Genomic DNA, 20,988 nt, shown 5'->3' with positions numbered 1-20,988 from the left:
TATGCACATGCGACAGAGCATAGGGGAGGAAAGAAGGGGCTCTGTGTAGGTGAAAGAAGAGAGAACGCGGCCTGTGGCGAGTCAGAGCAGGCGTGAGCAGTTGGGAGCAGAAAGGGCATGTGTGGTGGAGGAGATGAGTGTGTATGGGGAAAGGGGTGAAGGAACATCAGGGTTACTGGGGAGAACCAGACCATACTTGAATAGTCACAGACTGAAACGCCGATTCCATGAACAACAACGTATTGGACAGAGCCTCTCGTGACACTGACTGCCATACACCGGAGGATACCAGCATACGATGGAAATTCATGGGAGACAAAAGCGAGTGTCATTTTTTAAGAAAATAAGTCTTTTCTGAAAAATAAACATTACTAAATATGAAGGAAAAGAAATGGTATTTGGGGAGGAACTTGTTTTAACAAAATGTCAAACTGATGAGTGGGTATAAAGTCTAAGGGTAAAAACGAAGCGGGCCTCCATTCTACAGCAGTCTATATTTGGAAATGAAAAGAGGATGCTTGGGTGGGAACAAAAATGAGCGCATTTCTAAAATATTCCACGCTGGTCAGGAGGCAGGCATGGGGTTGATTTTATACCCTAATTTTCACGGCCACATGTGCCTTGTTCGTGATGCTGTGTCAGCGATTGCAAGACTCACGCGGATACAGGTCACAGTTCAAGTGGGAGACTCCGATGCCTAGCATCCCTACTTCTTACGAACACTTACTAGCGCCGGGAATCCCAGCTCTCGGAGCTGCAAGACCCGTCTAACCAGAAGCACGGCCCTGCCATTGAAGCATGAGGCAGACACAGCTGCTTTTAAAAAAAATAAAAAAAAATTCAAGTGTTCTTAACTTTTTAAATTCACAGGCACATTATACAACAGAAACACTCTGCAATGAAGGGGATGAAAAATAAAAAAAAATAATGGTAGAGAAAAGTAAGAGGCTTCTTTGGGTTTGTCGGGTAGGGGCGCGAGAGGGGAGTGTCTGTACAGATCAGAGAAGGGATTTATGTCCCATGGATTTGGAAGTTTTAAAAAGGAGCATTTACGGGATGGAGGAAAGGAGGTTTGAAGCTCCAGATTTATTTGATTGTCCGCCTACTCCTTCCATCAATTTTAGAGACGCCCCTTTTTGACAGGACAGTTTTTCTCCACCAGTCCTCACTAGCTTACTCACCAGGTTCAGAGATCCCAATCTAGTGACTTCATGCTAGAAGAGGCAGCCGTCAGTAACCCGGATCTCACTTTGTAGGGTCACCCGAGGACAACAACGAGTCTACCCGAAGGATTGATAATCCCAGGGCGGTCACAAGTGGCGGAGTGATGGGGTGCGCCAGAGCCAATATACTGCTCAGCTACTGGTTGGACAGCCACCTGCACTAATTAAATTACACTTCATAAAGGGAAGATAACAAGATCTGGCTAGGAGCTTGTGCTTTCAGCACTAGGAGGCCACCCAGGCCTACTTTTAGGGGAGACGTGAATGTGGCGAGTGAAATGAATGTCCTTGAATAGAGCACTCCTGAAGACGCGCCTGGTCCTATGGGTCACCTTGCAGCAGGCAAGCGTATCGTCCACTTCAACAGGAGTTGAAGACATCAATTGTTTTGGCTTGGATAGAAAAAAAAAAATAAACATCTCACTTCTCAGTTGCTCCTGGGTAGAGGAGGATGCAGGACTGATGGAGAGCACGGAAGAGCCGGGGTAAACATTGGGTTGAGAGGAGAGGGGAAGCCAGGTCATGCATCGCACACGGTTTGTTCGGAGGTGTATCTTGTGGAGTAAGGTGCAGTTCTATGTGCTCTTGGAGCAGTTGTATCAGCTTTTTCAGGATCCTGCAGAGGACGGGGTGACCGACTTCAGCATATAGGGACCACGATCTGCATATCTCTTATGCTTTTAGTTACACGGGAAAACATTTTCATTCTGTGGTTCAAACCAGATTTCTGCTGCATTTTCAATGGTTAGAGATCTGGTCTCCTTATTCAAGTAGTTTCTGGCACCTTCGCCCGGCTGGCAGACTCCTTTCCATGGATGCATCGCTCACTAGAACACCTTCTAAAGCCCAGACTTTACCGGGTGTGATAGGGAGAGCGGCAATCCCGGATCTCAGTTTACTCAAACACCACTGTGCCATTTGGCGCTTGTCAGAAGAGGAGTGAAATGCTAAACAGCCACAGTGGACAATGGAGCTAGGCTTTTAACATCCCTGAAGGACAGACTGATCCAATCATGGGGTCCGCTCCTTTTGAAGTCCTGAGTGACCTTCCACTCCCAAAGTCCTGAGGGAATGATTCCTGAATGTTCACTGCATGGGCGAGATCCTGATGCCCTCACCCCCAGTCTCTTGGACCCAGTGTGTGCAATCCCATGAGTGAAATATTAATTTGCTCCCTGTCAGAAAATTACTTATGTTTAAAGCTACCTTACTGTGAGCAAAGGCCCCTTACCTCCCTAGCCTGCTGGGATTGTTTCATTAGTATACTCCAGCAAGAAACCTTTGCTCGAAACACCGTCATTTGGTCTCTATGCCTAGGACACGAATGAAGAAGTGGGGAGGCTGGGCCATCTTGGTCGCCACAGGCAGACTCTGGAACTCCATTCTGCAGTGCTTTATGGAAAACACAGGGCTGTTGCCTTTTAGAAAAGCACTTAAAACCTGGCTGTACACTATATAAGCAGTGTTTCCCCCTATTATTTAATATGGTGAGTCTATGGACACGGCTCAGTTTTGGACGTTCAGCTACCACACCTTGATGCCTTTGGGTAATTATTCTGCTTTATAAAAATGTAATCAAATGAACTCCGGCAAGAGGGTCCTGGCAAAGGCAGAATGGGAGAGGAGGTCTGACTGGTAAAGGGTAAGTCTGAGCTAAACACCGACAAGAGCAGATTCCTTCCCCCAACCCACAACGCTTCTGAAAGGACTAGGGAGGGGCACAGGGAGCCGGAATGTCTAGTACACCAGAGTGAGCAACTGTAAACACACGTGTCGCAACATTGGACACAGGGTCGCAACATTGGACACACGGGTCGCAACATTGGACACACGGGTCGCAACATTGGACACACGGGTCGTAAATCAATCCTTATCCAGAGAGAACGCACCCTCTCATCACACACGCTAGACATGATAGAGACCTAAGTAATACAGATAAGAGAGACTGCACAAACCTTACCAGAAGGAAGATGGTAGGGAACCCCTTCTCATGGGCTTAAGGCGCCCTGGACTATAGATCAATGCTGCCGCAAGGGTCAGTCTACCACACTCTGTGAAAAGAAGGTAGTCGCTACTCTAGAAAAGAGGCACAACTGACAAACAGGGAGACCATATGAACAAGATTGTCATACCCATCAAGGAAAAAAATATCTACAGTCACTTTTCAGTGACCTGCCAGAAGTGCAACATGGAGCAGGCAAACACACCCAGTCTGAGGGCCATGTGGAGGAGTTTCTATCCCAGCACATTGAACAGCGACTTTAAGTCCCCACCCCCACCCCCGCCCCCCACAAAAAAAAAAAAAAAAAAAAAAATCCACTCGCCAAATACCAAGTTTAAAAACAGTATTGATTTCAGCCATTTCTGAGCTCAGATGCACATTGATACACAAAATGTAAACAAACCAAAACCTTTTCTCATTTCTGCACGATAATTTGAACTCGCTTTTGCGAAACAAGCTCGTTCCATTTTAAGTGAGGCAGAGTAAAAGACTCGCGATATTACTGTGAAGTCATTGTTAATGGCATATGCCAATTAGTTACAAACTATCTTTCTACGGACTTGCGCACTGTAATTTGTGCAACAAAAATGTAAATAATGTAACCATCCTCAAAATAGTATCAACTTGTGTATACCGTTTGACCACACCTGGTACAAAGTGAAGCATCAAACTTGTACGAGCTGCCAAACAATGAGCCGAAGCGTCTTAGGTGAAGCCACGGAAATTATGTGGCAAGAAAAGCCAAATTATGTGGCATAATGAGGCACAATATGCGATAGTATAGCTTCATTAATTTGTTAGTTTTACACTGGATAACATTGTCTGGGCAAAGGTTTCATCTCATAAGAACCAGTATAACACCCAAACAAAGGAAACCGCAACAGAATGAACAGAATGTTGACTAGACAAGCTTTAGAGAAGGAACTTCCACTACACAGCAACAGTACTGCTGCTTTTAGCAACAGGTACTGCTGCGTTTTCAGTAACTTTTAATCCGTTTAGGCAAGACACTTTTTTTCAAATCTGAAGATTATGCAGCAGTTGGATTGTGTGGCAAGCTTGGTAAATTCATAATTATGCGGAAAATGCAGCAACTGTAAACGTTCTTAACTGCAGCAGCCCTGAGCTTTGAAAGTCTATTTCAACTCTGCCCCTAAATGCCGGATGGCTGGTGCCTGGAGCGGTGCACTGAACGTCTGGTCTCTTCACTTCTAGTGACTTGCTGACTGCTGCCCCACTGCAGGTCACATATACACGGATGAACACGAGACGTGCACACGCGTGGGATCGCTGTTAGTACTAAAGAGGGGTGCGACTATGACGGCACGAAGCCATTGCATGCTGTTACAGACTTATGAACAGGTCATTTGCACGCACACTGTCGAGGCCTTTTCTGCTGCGTCACTAAGAAGGCCCCTCAGCCACCATTGCTGCACAGATGCGGATTGCTGACCCCTTCTGGGCTGCAGTCTGTTGAAGGCCTCGGTAGAGTCCCGGCGGCACACACGGCGCACCCACACGTGTTGTTGATTCCAGACAACAGCACATTGAAATGTGAGCTCTCCCGTGAGTCAGCACGTCCGCTGCCAGACCGGAGCCGGACAGATTACTGCCAGCTCTCCCGTCCTCGTGGCTCCAGGCCCGGGCGGCAGGGCTGGGAAGAGAGGCTCATTACGACCGCTTGTAGCACTGCGGCGGGTCAGGGGTTTGTGTTTGGCCAAGGTGGAGGCGGCCACAGCATGCAGCCCCAGTGCATGCTGGGGATTTAAAGGCAGGCACGAGTCATGTAGGACGGGGCAGCCGAGGTAACAGCCAACACCATGAAGGAAACCGAAGGCCAGAGTTGTCCAATCAGCGGTCCCGACCCAGGCCAGATGGTTTTCTTAAAGCCACATAATAAATTCAAACAGTTTATGGAGACCGTGATTATCCTGAAATTCTGACACCGAGTCCGCCCTCCTGGGCCAAAGATGGGGAGGCGTGCTACAGAAACTACAACCAGTATACGAGCCCTGCCTATGCACTCCTGGCTGCAGGACAGGCCCGGCTCTAGAATGTTTTCTTTGGGAGGGCCGTAAAGAAGCTTGGGTGGGCCATGAAGGCTAGTGAGCACTGAGAATCCCATCGATTTGATATTCTAGTCATTGGCATCTCTCTGCGTTTGACATTTTAGCACAATAACCAGAACGCAAGGAGCTGCATACTTTGGTGCCTGTCAAAGCTTTAAGATGCGGAACTTTCAGACTGCCGCCTGCTCGTGGGCATGGGCAGCAGCAGGAATGTTTCTGCCGCCATACAGAGTCACTTTACTGCTTTTCAGGTTTTAAACACAACTTTGGCAACTTTTTACTTTGCAAGCATTGGAGTTTAAAAATACGATGCAGAAAGCTCAGAATCATAAATCACGTTTCAGGATTTCTATGCCGGTCATTTGTGCATCATAGCAGTTAATAAACTCCGACTTCACACCTCTCCCCAGGCCCGGAAGTATCCTAAATCAATGGTGTTAATCACTAAAATAAACCATAAAGGAGAGTCCACGGGGCTGGACGCCCCTGTGAAACATTAAGATGAAAAACACTTGGTTTTCAGTTCTGAATGGCCTAGGGTGGGCCGGCCAGGGTATTCCTTGGGTGGGCCTGGCCCACCCTCTAGAACCGGGCCGACTGCAGGAGGGCGGAGGGGTCCTTCCAGCCAGGAAGCTATTAATTTATGCAAATCAAATCTTGCATACATCTGATGGATTTATTGGGTTTTGCAAGTTTATGCAATGTGTTCTTGGGCCAGGTTCGGCAGCACAGTTCCGGGTCTTGGCGCTCAGTCTACTCCCTCCAGTGGCTTGTGTACTCTTGGCAGTGCAGAAGCAGTTGCCACTTCCAGAGCTGGGCTATGTTCATTCGCACAATTGTCTCCTTAGCACTGCTAGCCCTCTGTGGATCGAGAACCAGTTTTAACTTATGCATGCTCTACAACCAATGACACTAGCAACGTGTGGCTAGAATAATGTAGCCTGTAGATTTATATAGCGTGGCATATTACCCGTGAGTATCCAGGTGCTGTCCATGGGCACGGGGAGATTAAGTGATTTGTCCAGAATCACACGATGTTGCACGAACGCGGAGACTCGATCCCCAGCTCCCGAGTTGGCAGTTCTGTCCGCTGCGCCACATCCTCTCAATAATTCACAGGTTTATGGAATAGACAGGTTGGACAATCTTCCAGATAATCCAAGTGTCAACCGCAACCTCACCGAGTTGCAGACACCCATTCTGATAAAACTAGAGCGGTCCTGCTGGTAGTATCAACAGTGCAGTTAGATTAAGATTCACGCACTTAAACTGGGTGGACCCGCTCTTTTCTTTTTCGTCCTAGTCCTGGCAAGTCAGCGCAAGGCCAAGGCCCGTCTCCACAGCTGCTCAGGATTCCAACGGACCCTCGAGTGAGTAAGGAGCCCCGTCATGTCATCCCAGGCCCACTTTCCTATTTTGGCTCCAAGATCCACAAGCTGCAGGCCCACGTAGTAAGCAACCTTCACAGCCAGTGTTCTTCGCCATTGCAGGCCCCTTGATAGGAGGAGTTGGTGAGGGGGGAAAAAAAAAAAAAAAAAAGCTAAAAAACCCAACCATCTTTACTGACCCCTTACACATTAACCTTTGGATTTACCTCTCCCCTCCTCTACGCCATAGGGGCAAAAAAAAAAAAAAAAAAAGTGGGGATCTCTCCCCCCCCCCCCCTACAGTAGTCCTATAGGATCAACAGCGGCCATTCATCTCGCAGGGCAGCAACACTTGGAACGGTTCCCTATAAGATGCACTGCAGGAGATGCGGGCAGCTGCATTTATTTTAATTTTAAATTCAACAGGCTGTCCAAATGATCATGCGTGCCACTGTGGGGCTACTGCCCGATATACTGCAACATGACCAAATAAAATGTGTTGAAAAAATAAAAAAATAAAGCTGTCAATTATCTCTCCCTTGAGGTTTGAGACCAAAGTGCTCACATACAGGATAGTAATTCATAGTGTTGTCTGACGGCACTCAATCTGCACGCGGTTTCGACCTGGGTTTGCCAGCAGCCGCTTGTTCTTTGTTTTTGTGCACCAGAGCTCTACATTTATATCTTGGTACGGAAGATGGATTAAGTAGCTGTTTTGTTTTGTGCCTTTAATCACAAGTAGGATTTGGGGATTCTTCCCGCTCTTAAAGATTATGTCAAACAGATGCATTTAACAGACACTGAAACACCTAACCACACACTGATGAGAGGGTTAGAGATTCTTTATAAATAGTACTTATCTTGTGCCTGTTCCCAGAGCGTGTCGGAGACAGGCTTGCATTATAATTTTACTGCATGTGGCACAGAGATGGTTAGCAAGGAACCCACCTCATGACAGATCCCAGTCTTTGAACAGGCCATGCCTCCCACCCTTCCTTCCTTTCTCTTTGCAGTGGCAGTGATTTGAAGTAACAGGAGAGATATATGGGCTGTCGTCACTGAGAATTACAAGGCTGGATTCTGTGCTCATGGGGTAAGGTCCATCATTGCAAGATGCTTCACAGTTTGGCATATCCTGGAGTTAAAAACAAAGTTACATCCATGTGCCAGAGATTTGTGGGTCAGCAGCCTTGAAGGTCAAAACACACAAGATGATGGACGGAATGTTGCACATTGGCAAAACATTCACCCCCAGTCACAGATCTGGGTTTAATCCATCGTTATTTTGCTCACCACGCCACCCCAGTTCAGACATGGCCATATGCAAATCAGTCTTGACCCTGTGCCTCATGGGAACAGTCCAGCCCGAACTGCCAAGTCCTGTCTTCCCTGGACCGGAATCAAGCATCTTAGGACCGGTTTCGCGGTTTCACCCCTCTTCAGCCAGGATAGCTTGACTCCAGTGGGGTAGTGAGCACAGGACCCACGTCTGGGCATACCCTTCCCACATAGGGCAAACAGCACAACACACAAGATGATGGACGGAATGTTGCACATTGGCAAAACATTCAACCCCAGTCACAGATCTGGGTTTAATCCATCGTTATTTTGCTCACCACGCCACCCCAGTTCAGACATGGCCATATGCAAATCAGTCTTGACCATGTGCCTCATGGGAACAGTCCAGCCCGAACTGCCAAGCCATGTCTTCCCTGAACCGGAATCAAACATCCTAGGACTGGTTTTGGGGTGTTCACCCCTCTTCAGCCAGGATAGCTTGGCAAGGAGCAAAGTAAAGTCAACACCATGGCACTTTCAGGTGCTAGTACCATTTGTGTAATGTAGGCAGATTTATAAAGGGCGAACTTATCGCTTGTGAGGGTATCCAGGCTCAGAGTAGGGGTGGCGATCATGGGAATCGCTCAAATAGTTTCTTCCGGAAGACAGAGCAATGAAGCAGTTCTCATGTCCAGCAGGACGGTCTTCAAGGTCTTTGCTGCCAGGTATGAGAAGGAGCGTCCTCCAGAACTACTTCCGCGGATCGTCTGGGTCTGTGCGAGAGGGAGGAAGGTAGAGAGGAGGGCTTGGGTTGGTTGGTGGAATTCAAACAGCGACTGAGGTAGGTGGGGCCCATCTGGTCCAGCGCTTTGTTAGCGTGGGTGAGGATCTTGAACTGGCAGTGTTTCTGGATAGGGAGCCAGCGGAGCTTTCGGAGGTTTTAATACGAGTGCGGCTAGGAAGGTCCAGCAGCAGTGGTTTTCTAAATGGTGCTTGTGCAATCTGCTTTACCACAAAGGTCACACAGAAGATCAATTGCGATGAGGCTCTCAATTGTTTACCCATGCCCCTCTAGAGACATTGAGTGACATCGAATTCTGGCAAGAATTAATTATTATTCAACGTTTCCAAATAGTCACGAAGTTAGAACCCACTCACCCTCAACCCCCGTATCGTTAAGCCATATCAGTTCTCAAATATGGTACTCGCCAGCGTGCTTTAATATCAACTCTTTCGTACTAAATGTCAAAATCAAGCAATCAATCAACTCCGACTTCTAGAGCGCGGCTCATCACCCGCGAGGGTATCCAGGCACTGGGCTCTTGGTGGGCACATTCCAAAAGCCATGTCTTGAGTCCCTTTCTAAGTTCTATGTCAGGAAACAGAGGCTTCGGATTAGGTTTCTCTTTCTTTACTTCAAAAATACAGCAGCCAATCAAACTTTAGACTACATAACCCAGGAGCCCTCACAGCTCCTTCTCCCCCACCAATCACAGGGATCATGCCAGAGTATAAATGTCCATAGAACCTTAGTCCTTTTTCTTTGCTGCTGCAGCAGCTGAGCTAAGTGTACCCGTTGCTAGTTTATACACAACGTTGTATATGTAATATTATTAATGCATACGCAAGTTATTCAATAATCAAACTGTTAATGGGCGATTGAGCTCTTGCGCACCCGGGGAGTAGCCTCCCGATTGCCTGTCCAGCGGGAGAGCAGAACAATCACTTTGCGCGTGAAAAGAGGTCCTCATTTACTGTATATGGGACAACAAGTCCAGAGAAATATGGTTGAATTTTTTAGTGCCAATTATGAGCCTAGCAGCAGAATTAAGGGCAACCCTAAGAGGAGCCATCTTCACTCTAGGCAAGCCGCATAGCATTGCGCTACCATAGTCCAGCTTTGAGATCACTAATGCTTGCACTGCAACTTTTAGATCCTGGGCAGGGAGGTGGAGTTTGATTTTCCTTAGGATGCCGAGTTGGAGGTTAGCTCTTTTGGTGAGGGAACTGATGTGCTTCTGCATGCTCAAACTTTTGTCTAACACAATACCCAGAGAGGATGCCGAATCCACGAGGTGAGGTCTACAGTCAAGAGCAGTAAGCTGATTCAACCATTGTTACAAGACCGGAGATTGCTTGTGGGGTGAGATTAGGAGGAATTCCATTTTGAGAGCATTTAGCTTCAGGTGGTTACGGGTCAGCCAGCTTTGTGTTTCATGAAGAACTGAGTTGATGGATTGAATGTCCTCGGGGGAGGCGATCTTCAAGTATAGTTGGGTATCATCTGCATACATGTGGTAGTGAATGCTGGATGATTTCAGAATTTCTGTCAGTGGCTCCATGAACAGGTTGAAGATGAAGCCCAGACCTCTTTGACAAAAAGGCCACTAATGAAAACTTTTTTCAGTGACAGGCGCTTCAGAGGTTGGGCGCCAGGCTGAGGGTTCTACCAAGATTCATGAGAAAATGCACCCAGAGGAAGAGGTGGCACTCCACATTCCAACTTAAATCCCACCCACAGAGGCTGCGGGGGAGTCGTGCCAAGCGAGTAGATTAAAAGGGAGGAAATAACACCAGCTATACCATTTATTCAGGTAAAGGTTTTTCCATCCTCGGGCATTAAGGTTGGGAGGGAGGGTGGAGGGGGAAGGATAAGGTTATTCTTACACAATTGGAAGCTCCTTACTCAGGATCTGTGGGTGTTGCAGACTGGTCAGGGTTATCATCTGGAGTTTTCCTCCTGCCCTCTCCAAAGGAACTGACCAACTCCTCTCCATTCTTCCAAAACCAAGATCAGATACATAGACAAATAAGTGACTTCACTATTGCGGAAATGAGCAATAACAGAACAGACTCCACACCCTCATGGGTTTGTCAGCACTATATTTTTGGTCCTAAAAAAGATCAGGGGTTCTGGTTGGCTCTGAATGTAAATGAATTCAATTTGTGGATTGTATATCGCCATTTCAAATTCAAAGGCATACACCTGTTGCAAGATCTTTTGCAAGAGGGAGACTGAATCGTTCAGCTCGACCTCAAGGATGCTTACATAGCAGTTCCTATATTTGCTGCACAGCACAGATTTCTTCAGTTTCAATGGTCTCATCAGACGTTCGAGTTTTCGGACATGCCATTCAGCCTGTTTTTGGCTCCTTGGTGTTTCACCAAGCTACTTTGACCAGTGGTCCAATACCTCCAGGAGCAGGGGGTTCGGCCGATCATATATATGACAGCATTCTGATCATGGCACAAGGCAAGGACTTGGTCTTTCTTCACCTCTCTTGAACGACTCAGCTCCTTCAGGATCTGGGGTTCATCATCATCAACTTAGAAAAGTCGATTAGGATTCCCTCTCAGTTGATGGATTTTTGGGGGTTTCAGGATGACTCCATCCTGACTCCACTTTTTCGTCTATTAAAAAAAGCACATTTTCATCAAGAAGGAGTTTAGGGACACACTTGCCCCTCAGACTATATCGCGGAGGATCTTGGCTCGCATGGTAAGACTTTTGGCTTCTTCCATTCAGGTGATATATCCCGTCCCCCTTCATTATCGGCATTTGAAGACAATGCACCTTCGAAAATAATAATCTTTTTTCGAGTAAGCCAACCCTGTCAGAGAAAGCCAGGATAGAGATGTCCTGGTGGTAGGAGCTTATGGATGACTAGATCTTGCCTACTGGTGGAGATAGCCAAGTACATTTGGCATTACTGCCTCCGACATCACAAATCTGTCACAGTGAAATATATTCCAGGCAGGTCCAATGTGGTAGCAGACTGGAACTCTCAATTTCCTCTGAATCCAGCGAGTGGAGGCTTCACACCAGGATCTTTCGTCTTCTAAATTCAAGTTGGGGCCCTTGCACAATCGACCTCTGTGCTTCACATCTTAACACGCAGCTGCCTTTCTATGATAGTTGGAGAACAGATCCACAAGCGATCAGCGCAGATACCCTGCTACAGTCTTGGTTGACTGGTCTGCTATGTGTATTTCCCCCATTCGCCATGATTCAGAGGACACTTGCGCAGGCGAGTCGACAGGGGCTGTAGGTAGTTCTGTTAACCTCCTGCTGGAAAACACAGTCTTGGGACTCAGCTGCCTGGTTTCTGTCCTGTGCACCTTTGGTGCATCTTTACTCTTTCCCAGACCATCTGTCAGATGCAATGGGGATACCACACCCATTGGTGGCTCATGGGCTATTGTCCCTCATGACCTGGAGACTTTCAGGCAACACTGGCAAGTGCCTGTAAGTTTCATAGGACGCGTTGTGCTTCCTGTGTGTTTGCTTGGGCTCCCTCTAAGCACAAATGCTATGAAGCTGCCGGACGTAGGTTGTTGGTGTAGTGAGCGCAGTGTGGATCCCCAGGGATCAAGAATCCATAGGATTGTGAATTTCCTATCAGATATTGCTAGTCAGTGTCTGGCTTATAAAGACGGTGAACAATCTCTGGTCGGCTATCTCGGCAGGCCATCTCTATCTGTTTGATAAACCAGTAGATGAGCGTCCACTTGTATGCAAACGATTGAGAGGTATCCGGTTGGATCGTCAACTACAACCTAAATATTCCACGTGTGGGATGTGGACGTTGTGTTACAATTTATCAGAGATTGGCCTGGAAACAAAGGTCCTTTGCACAAACATTGTAAGTGAAACTCACTCTTCTTTTATATCTTATTTCCGGTCGACTGGTCTCGGATGGGAGGGCCTTGGATTTGGCAGGTAGAGCATTTACTCGTTAGGGGGAAGTCTTTTACAATTTCTAGACGTACCAAAACGAATTCCAGATGTGTAATTTCGCCTGCTAATCCACATCCCCAGAAAATGTGGGTTGTTTAATCTGAAGACTGTGCATGTGAATTGCGTAGCGATGGTACAGGACAGTTCTTGATTTCTATGCCGACACCTTCGCACTCAGTCTCTTCAGCTACCGTGGCTTGCTGGGTTAGAGGGTTGTTGTCTGCAGCTGTAATTGAGGTCTCATTCAGTGAGGGGGGGGGGGCTACGGCTTCTAAAGCTTTTTCCAATGGTTCTCATTTGGAGGACAATAGGCTGCAGCGGATTGGTCTCCTGACTTGACTTAGTTTTCCATCATCAGCCAATTCTAGATGTTGCATCTGATGCCGAGGCTCAACCTGAAGCTAGCATAACCTGAAGCCTCCGTTTTCTGACCTAGATTAAAAAAATAAAAATGTCCAGCTGCCACGTCAAGAATTTACAATTCTATTAAGGCCACGGAGGCAAGGACTCTCTCTCCCTTGATGTGGTTTATTGTCATACGGTCTTCTGATGTTTCAGGTCGATACATACGTCTTTATGATTTGGTTTTCTTTGCCCCCAGTGTTTGTGAAGGTGTTCCTGGAGGTGGCATATTATGGCTTCCGTTTCCTTTCCAGGTACGGTGGATGCCAAGGCGGCTAAGTGGTGTGATGTGCGGCTGCGCTGTATCTGCTCATTGTGAAGCACATTCCTCTTTGCCTGCTGGTCTGTGGAGCTGTTCCTGGCTCCTTGATTTACGTTTGTGCTGGAGAAAGGTTTTATTGACTCAAGTTGCTTTTTTCCTCAAAGAAAGAGGAAGGACGATGGTTCTATGGACATTTATACTCTGGCATGATTCCAGTGACTGGTAAGACATGGAGCTGTGAAGGCTCATGGGTTATGTAGTTTAAAGTTTGACTGGCTGCTGTATTTTCCATGTAAAGAAAGAGAAACAGTCTTTTCCTTCGCGTCCTTACTCGAATTAAAAAATATTGACGCAACAGCTAGAAAATGTTTTATTCCTGCAAGGAGAATGCTGGGGGGGGAGGGGGGGGTCGTTCCAGGACATGGTGGCGAAGTAGAAGGAGTCTCCGAGCTTCAGCAGAGGTCTGTGTTGCGCAGGGAGGCGGAGCGCATGTGTCTGGAGGGTTATTAATTTTTTTTTTTTTTTTTTTTAAAGCACACCCTCACTCACTTACGTGCTGTTTAAAAAGCATAATTTTCAAACATTTCCACCACGGGAACTCTCCGCACCAAGACACGCCGAAGGGGATGCAACGCCTCACAAAAAAAGAAATGTCACACTCATTCCAGATGTGAAAAGGTGACAGGTTTGAGCACGTGTCCCAGGGGGCCTCCAGAGAGTCAGTGACAGACGTGCCTCTGCACTGCCTGGTGTGGTAGTGCACCTTGAAATACAAACACGTCAGGCTGGTGAGGGATCCGAACAGCCACGCCCAGCCGCAGGAGCAACAGGTTTAGCTGAACACACCCACTGCCCCGTGAGATCCGGAGCCCTGCAGAGGCCTGGGGGCTCTTCGCTACCGGTAAACAGAGCCTGAGCCCCCCGCCCTTACCACAACACGCGCCTCCCACCCTTCATCGACTCACAAGCGCCTTGTATCGAGAGCATGCTCCAGTCAGTGTGACGCTGCATACCCCAAAACCCAGCTTCGCCCCAATGTGCATATGAAGTCACCGCTTTAGTGCCCGCGTGACACCGCCCCCCCCCCCCCCCCCCACAAATAAAAAAGCACAGTCAATAAACAGTGCACCGCACGAGACTTCCAGATACCCTGCATGGCAACGGTAGGTAATATCACTCCCATGAAACACCTGGTGCTGAGGAGTCTATTAATTATTTCAGGTCCTGGCCTGTATATGACCCCTGCCAAGGCTCTGTATATACTATTGCAGAGGGTTCCCCTCCCCCAGTTGTCCCATTCTATAGTGCCGGACCACCGAGGCATACATTCATACTCCCCACCCCCCACCAGCTCTCCATCCTGCTGCTTCCGACGCTCAACTTTGCTCTCATGTAAATAAAAGGCCAAACGCGTTTACACTACTTGCTGCTGATGCAACTTTATAAGGACCAGTTATTGCCCAGGTCAACATTACATAAAACGTTTGCAGCTACACGAGAAATAAGACCATGGATTGAGAGACCATCGCTAAAAATTCATAACACTTGTTATGCTCCTAAATCTTTCCACCACTGTCCGATTTTAAGACCTTAGTCCATTAAGAACTCTCAAATAAGAGCAAATTGCACCTGCACGGCTTTAGCTACCAATATAATAATGCAGAACTCAACAGGCTGCCTCGCGGTCGCTTCCCGCACATCTGAGAAGCGAAGTAAACTAAGCGCGCTCCTGTATTTCCAGGTTTGCTCCACTCTGCACACACGTACGTCAGCAGTGGTGCAGATGCTCCACACCTTTGCACAGGTGCAGAGTTTCTGTGAAGCGGCCACTGGTTTCTCTATTCTCCAACGGTGCCCTCCCTGGCCATCTCACCCCCAGGCGTGCCCTCCAGTCTGGCACAGCCCTGACTAACTGTTTATCCTGCTGCTGCGGAGCCTGCACAGAACTGTGATCCTGTATCCGAGCACACGCACTGTACTTGGGCACAGCAACTTCCCAGGCTCCAAGGACCCCTCCTGGGCAGCAGGGCATCTGTGCCACCAGCCCATGGGCTCCACGTGCACACTAGATGCACGGATTGTCATTATGCACCTGCGTCACTCTGTCCTCTTACCTACATTTGCATCAGGTTGTCCCTTCTGTGACCCCTTCACAGCCCCGCCCCTTTTCGGTGGCTCATCCAGAGGTTACCTCCCAAGAGGTTTAATAAAACGAGGCAGTGTGTGCATCTTACGATAGACAATGGGCTCGAGGGCCTTTGGCGTTGCAGGCAGTCCTGAAAGGGAGTCCAGGAAACATTCCAATACATTAAAGACATTTTGGGTGAGTTTAAGGCTACCCACAGGTCTTTGGAACTGGGATCGCGCCCTTGCCAAAACTATCAATGTACACACATTTTGAAAGGGTGATCAGGCGCTCCCTTTTGGTAGCATGGTTTCTCCGGCAGATTGGCTAAAACGTTTCTCACAGGCAGACAGGGGCTACAGGGCCTCCACCTTGGTGGTTGAAGTAGTTTGAACCGGTGTCCATCCTACTCTGGCACTGCACAGAGGGCGCAGTACAACCCGCTCCACACTGGGTAGCGAGGACGAGCAGTCAGGGGTTTGGCAAGCAGGAGGTGTAGTTGAATTCAATGTCCAGCCCAGTGTTTACCTTTAAAGTACTTTCTTTTCACCTAAATCACACAACAGAACTAAATACTACACAACGGAGTCGTATTAGCAGCTCCAGGGTTGTGTTTCTCCGTTACAATCGCCAGTAAGTGATACACCCACTTTTCTTAACTCTTCCCACCCTGCTAATCCCATTACTTATAGCTCCTCCTATTCTGTGGGCAGAGGCATGCATTGGCACGGGTGCTGCAGATTACTTTTACCAGCGGAGGTGAGACGCACAACTCAGATCAATAGAGCTCATCACTGGCATCAATGTGGGCAGAAAGTCTCAAGTCCTTACCCTGCTTTCTCAGCAGGCGTCTCAATCCCACATTCTGGGGTCTTGCAGCTGGGGTGGCGAGGCGGGCACAGCAGACATCCTTGGCCCTCGTGGCAGCAGAATCACTGGGCGTGCTCAGCAGGGCAGGACCTGGCGTAGAGACATGTCGCCTTCAATAGTTGCTGGAGTCCAAGCCCACTCCTACATAGATGGGGCCGCTGGGCGACTCGTCAGCGGGGCCTTGGGCAGTTGCAGCATCCCAGGCTGACCAGGCCCCCCCTTAGGTGGAGACGCGGCTCCCTCCTGTGTGGTATGAGCAGTAGTAGCACCAGTTCGCTGCCTCCAATGGCGCCAGCGGGCACAATTGCACTCATGCTGGTGGATTCTGTGGGCAGTTCACACTAGAACTGCACAGAGAGGCGAGGATCGTTCCAGGCTTCGCTCTCCGGGGGAGTTTGCTTTGCCCACGTGTTCTTCACACTGGTCTTTTCCTCGCGGAGAGTGCTTTCTGCACACTTGGTCCCCCTGTCAGCGGGCAGAGATAGAGCAGACCCCAGCTCAACCCTCGCCTCTCGGAGTCCGGCCATCAGGCAGACACCAGCCCCCATCACACAACTGTTCGTGAAGTTCTCTGCCATCACCCCCTTCCGTGAAGAACATTGAAGTGGAACAAAATGGGGCTGTTTAGATCCCACCTTTAAACACACTTTGCAGCCTGGGGTTGTGAATCCACCGTTTCATGCTTCAAGACTGATCAGGGCAGATTCCCTTTCAAAATATCCGTTCATGGCTGCTCTTCGGGCACAGCCGTGGAGTAAAGTGATACTTCTCACAGTAGGCAGCACCGAGACTCACTCCAAGCAAAGTGTAACCATATTGAATTGAGAGATCTCTGCACCTGGATGTCAGCCTTCCTGGACCCTACTACAACGCTATGGGGCAAGCTCCCCATCTCGCTCTAGTCAATCACACAATACCAGTTCTTTAAAAAAAATACCTTCATGCACATTTGTTGATTAATGCCTTTTCTTTATGCTGTTTTACTTCTATTACTTTCTATTTTAAATGGGCAGGCCTGGCCCAGAAATTTCCTCGCCTTGAACAGAATCTGCAGTCCCACCCCTCCCTGCTACCAGGACAGGGACGGGAGTTCAATGTCAGCTGTGAGGTACACTCGGTGCACCGCTCCAGGTCACGTGACAGGGCCTATACCTCTCATGGTCATGGACAGACCTAGGTCATACAGCCCACGCTAGACTAGCGCACGCCAGGGCCACAATAAATGTGCAGGTGGGCCCTCCGGGAGGGGGTACACGCCCTTTACCAAGGAGGGAGCAATCCCATTCAACACACCTTCCCCATCATGTGCCTCTCAAGTAGACTGTCAGTCATGCAGTGGGACTGGCACTTTATGTACAAAACTTTACAAAATAGAGTTGCAAAAACCCCTCAGTTGAATACTTTAGATGGAAAAGCTACTGACCAGGTAACAGAGACATTATAGGCTCAGACAGCAGACACAGGTCTTACAGGCTCAGACTGGAAACACAGTCACAAAAAGCTGCAAATAAAGATCATAAAATGCTGCCCCTTAGGTCACGAAATAACCGTCGTAAAGGCAAGCAAGTGCCCCTGGTACTAAGGAAACAATGCCTCCGCAACACAAACCTATTTAGTGCATAGATTTTTTTATTCCCAAATATTATCTTTATTTTATAGCATTTATAAAGAGCTCATTCATCCCTTAAGGTATATACCGGCACGAGACTCCAATCCAAAAATAACTCCATAGTTAGGAAACATTATCTGGGAAGGAAAAGCCAATACCATGGCCATGGAGTACTCTCAGAGACTGCCCTACATGCCCACCACCATCATAAGCTTGGGTAAAGCATCACATGTCCAAGAGGTACTTCTCATGTCCATGTACTGCCTCACATGCAAGGGATGACAAAGACAATGAGACAGATTGTTGCTGTATTTGTATAGGACACAGTTATTCGCTGGTGTAAAGCTGTAGAGTGTCTGGTAGTCTGCACAGGACATTCTACAGAGGTCCAAATGTCGATCACAGACTGGAATTTGATTTGGGTGTTTAAAGAGTGGCAAGCCCAATGCATGCCAGGGGTACCCTGTTTATTAAACGTATAGCAACCAAACGCTACGACGCGGACGAAGAATCCAACCCGAAGTATGCACACAAGCACGAGTAGGCCCGTCACTGAACTACTAAGCTTCTCTTACAACACAAGCATCAGGTGGTTTGTCATGGAACTTGCAAGCTTCTCTTACATCACGAGCATCAGGTGGTCTGTCATGGAACTTGCAAGCTTCTCTTACATCACAAGCATCAGGTGGTCTGTCATGGAACTTGCAAGCTTCTCTTACATCACAAGCATCAGGTGGTCTGTCATGGAACTTGCAAGCTTCTCTTATATCACAAGCATCAGGTGGCCTGTCATGGAACTTGCAAGCTTCTCTTACACCACAAGCATCAGTAGGCCTGCCACTGTACTTGTAAGCTTCTCCCAAGTTGGAACTATATTGATTATTGCATACTGTTTGTCTCGCGCTATGACAACCCACTCCTTGCTGTCATTTGTACTGATGGGTTCTCTTACCCCAAACTTTAAGCTGTCCTTTTATTCATCTCTTCCAAGCCCTACTTTTCCTCTCCAGTCCCCAGCTAACCCGCACCCCCTCTCCTTTACTCATTACCCACTATCACCAACACCGTCACTGCCCCAGCCCTTCACTCATCTTCCTCTTACCGGTCACTTATGCTCTGCCTCGACCTCTTATACTTTACCGGTTCTCTGTAATACCCCCTCCCAATTCCAGTTACCACAGCATGCCAGGGCCGCCAGTTATTTACCTCTGCCGCTCTCGCACACCACTTCAGGGTTATTGTCTCCATAAAAATGTTAAGTGTCTCGGCCACTCCCCCCTGCGTTGCCTGCTCTCTCCAGGGCACATCAGGTAAGTTTCACAGTCACTTCCTCTCGCAAATGACTCAGCCCCTGCCGCCCCTTCTCCCCAATCAAATACCTTCACACCCCAGCTGTGCACCTCCCCCCCCCCCTTTCCTTCCTTCCTTCCTTCCATGTTTATACCTCAGCTCCTCCATTCTCCACTTCCATCCATGCCCCTAAACACCTCTGCCCCCTTCTGCCAGGTGACTGTCAACAACACCCGGACCCTACACCCGCCAGTACTTTAAACGTAATTCATTCACCCCACTACAATTCGCATGATCTCCACGCTCTCCTTCATGCCGCGGCTCACAGTCACTCCCAACAACCACCACACGCCTTCACTCTCTTTCACTGTCCAGCTCACGTTCATCCCCCAGCAACCACCCACTCCCCACTCAGTCATGCCACAGACACGGTCACTAACCACATCCCTTCACTCTCGTTCATGCCACGGACACTCCCAATATGTCTACTACACTCTATTTCACTGCCCAGCTCCCTGGCACTCCCCAGCAACCACCCCACAGCTCTACACTCTCTTTCACGCCAGAGGTCGCGGTCACTCCCCAATCCTTCTCCCCTCCATCCTCGCGTCCGCTCTCTCCCTCCCCATGCTCACTCCCTCCCCCTACCTTGCCGCTGGGTTGGGCTGCAGCGCTGTCCGGGTCCGAGGGAGGGGGCTGTAGGGGGCCCGGCCGCGGTTAGAGGGGTCTCCGGCCTGTATCCCTCCTTTGGGGCTCTGACTGCAGCCTGCCTGCTCCGGTCACTCCCTGAAGCCGCTGCGCCTGCCTGCCTGCCTTCGCTGCTGCGCTCCCTCCTCCTCCCTTATCCCTGCTGGAGCCGCCGCTTCCGGCCCGGCCCCACTTCCCATCCGTGACGTCCCCAGCCGGGAGCGGGCCTGCCGCAGAGCGCGGCTGCGGGGACGGGAGAGGGACTGGGGGTGTCTCCTGCCTCCGAGGGCAGCCACGTTCACTTGCAGCCACCTTCACATAGTGGAGTCTCACACCTCGGAAGGAAAGGAAAATACAACTTAGTGCCGCACTTCAATTCTATGCGCTGGTTATTAATAACTATCACTATTGGCGCAGCCTAATTTTGGCCTCATTCTTACACGTCACAAATACGAGATATATACGTGCACTTCGTACTGGTGTCCTAATTTTATTAATGTGCTGCACTTTTACATTATTATTAAAGTGCATTCGCTGTAAGATTAGAGTCCTACATACATTGTGTGCCTTAACCATTTTAAATTATATATATGTTCAAGAAATTTGATGAAAACATTCTCACGCAAGATGTATTTACTTCAGGAACGACAAAGGATTTATGTAATGTTTGCACTATTGTTTCCTATTTGCATTTATAATGTAGTGCTTAGTCCTATTTAGAGATGTATACTCAAAGTTATTTCATCTGTATGTAAGGTGTACAGGGCCGGACTGGCCGTAGTGGACACCGGGGTTTCCCCCCCTGGGCCGGAAGGGTGAGGCCTGGTTTTCAAGTGGCAGGGGCTGATTTTGTTACTGGGGGCCAGTTCGGGCCCCTGTAACAAAACCGGCAGCAGTGCTAAAACGGAAGCAATGCTTATCCTACTAGCACACCGGGCCCAGTTCTAGCAATTTTCATCTGGATGGGCCATGGGTTCGTTTGGGTGGGCCAATGCAGCCCCAATTTTTGTCAATTCTGTAGGTAGCCTACAATCCCAAGATTTCCATATTATCTTCTTCCAAACAG

The 20,988-nt window shown here is 48.6% G+C and overlaps 1 protein-coding gene across 2 annotated transcripts in view; it reads right to left on the bottom strand.

Moving 5' to 3' along the window:
• CTTN (cortactin) overlaps positions 1 to 20,125 on the bottom strand; it is a 172,076-nt gene extending 151,951 nt beyond the window's left edge. For both annotated transcript variants that reach the window (XM_085643538.1, XM_085643539.1), the window contains exon 1: positions 19,884 to 20,125. The gene's annotated coding sequence lies outside the window, so the exon portion shown is untranslated. The remainder of the gene's footprint in view (positions 1 to 19,883) is intronic.
• Between the last annotated feature and the right edge of the window lie 863 nt (positions 20,126 to 20,988).

The sequence above is a fragment of the Triturus cristatus genome, chromosome 3_1 (genome assembly GCF_964204655.1).
Source record: "Triturus cristatus chromosome 3_1, aTriCri1.1, whole genome shotgun sequence".
Taxonomy (NCBI): Eukaryota; Metazoa; Chordata; class Amphibia; order Caudata; family Salamandridae; genus Triturus; species Triturus cristatus.
This window is presented reverse-complemented; position numbering and strand designations above follow the sequence as displayed.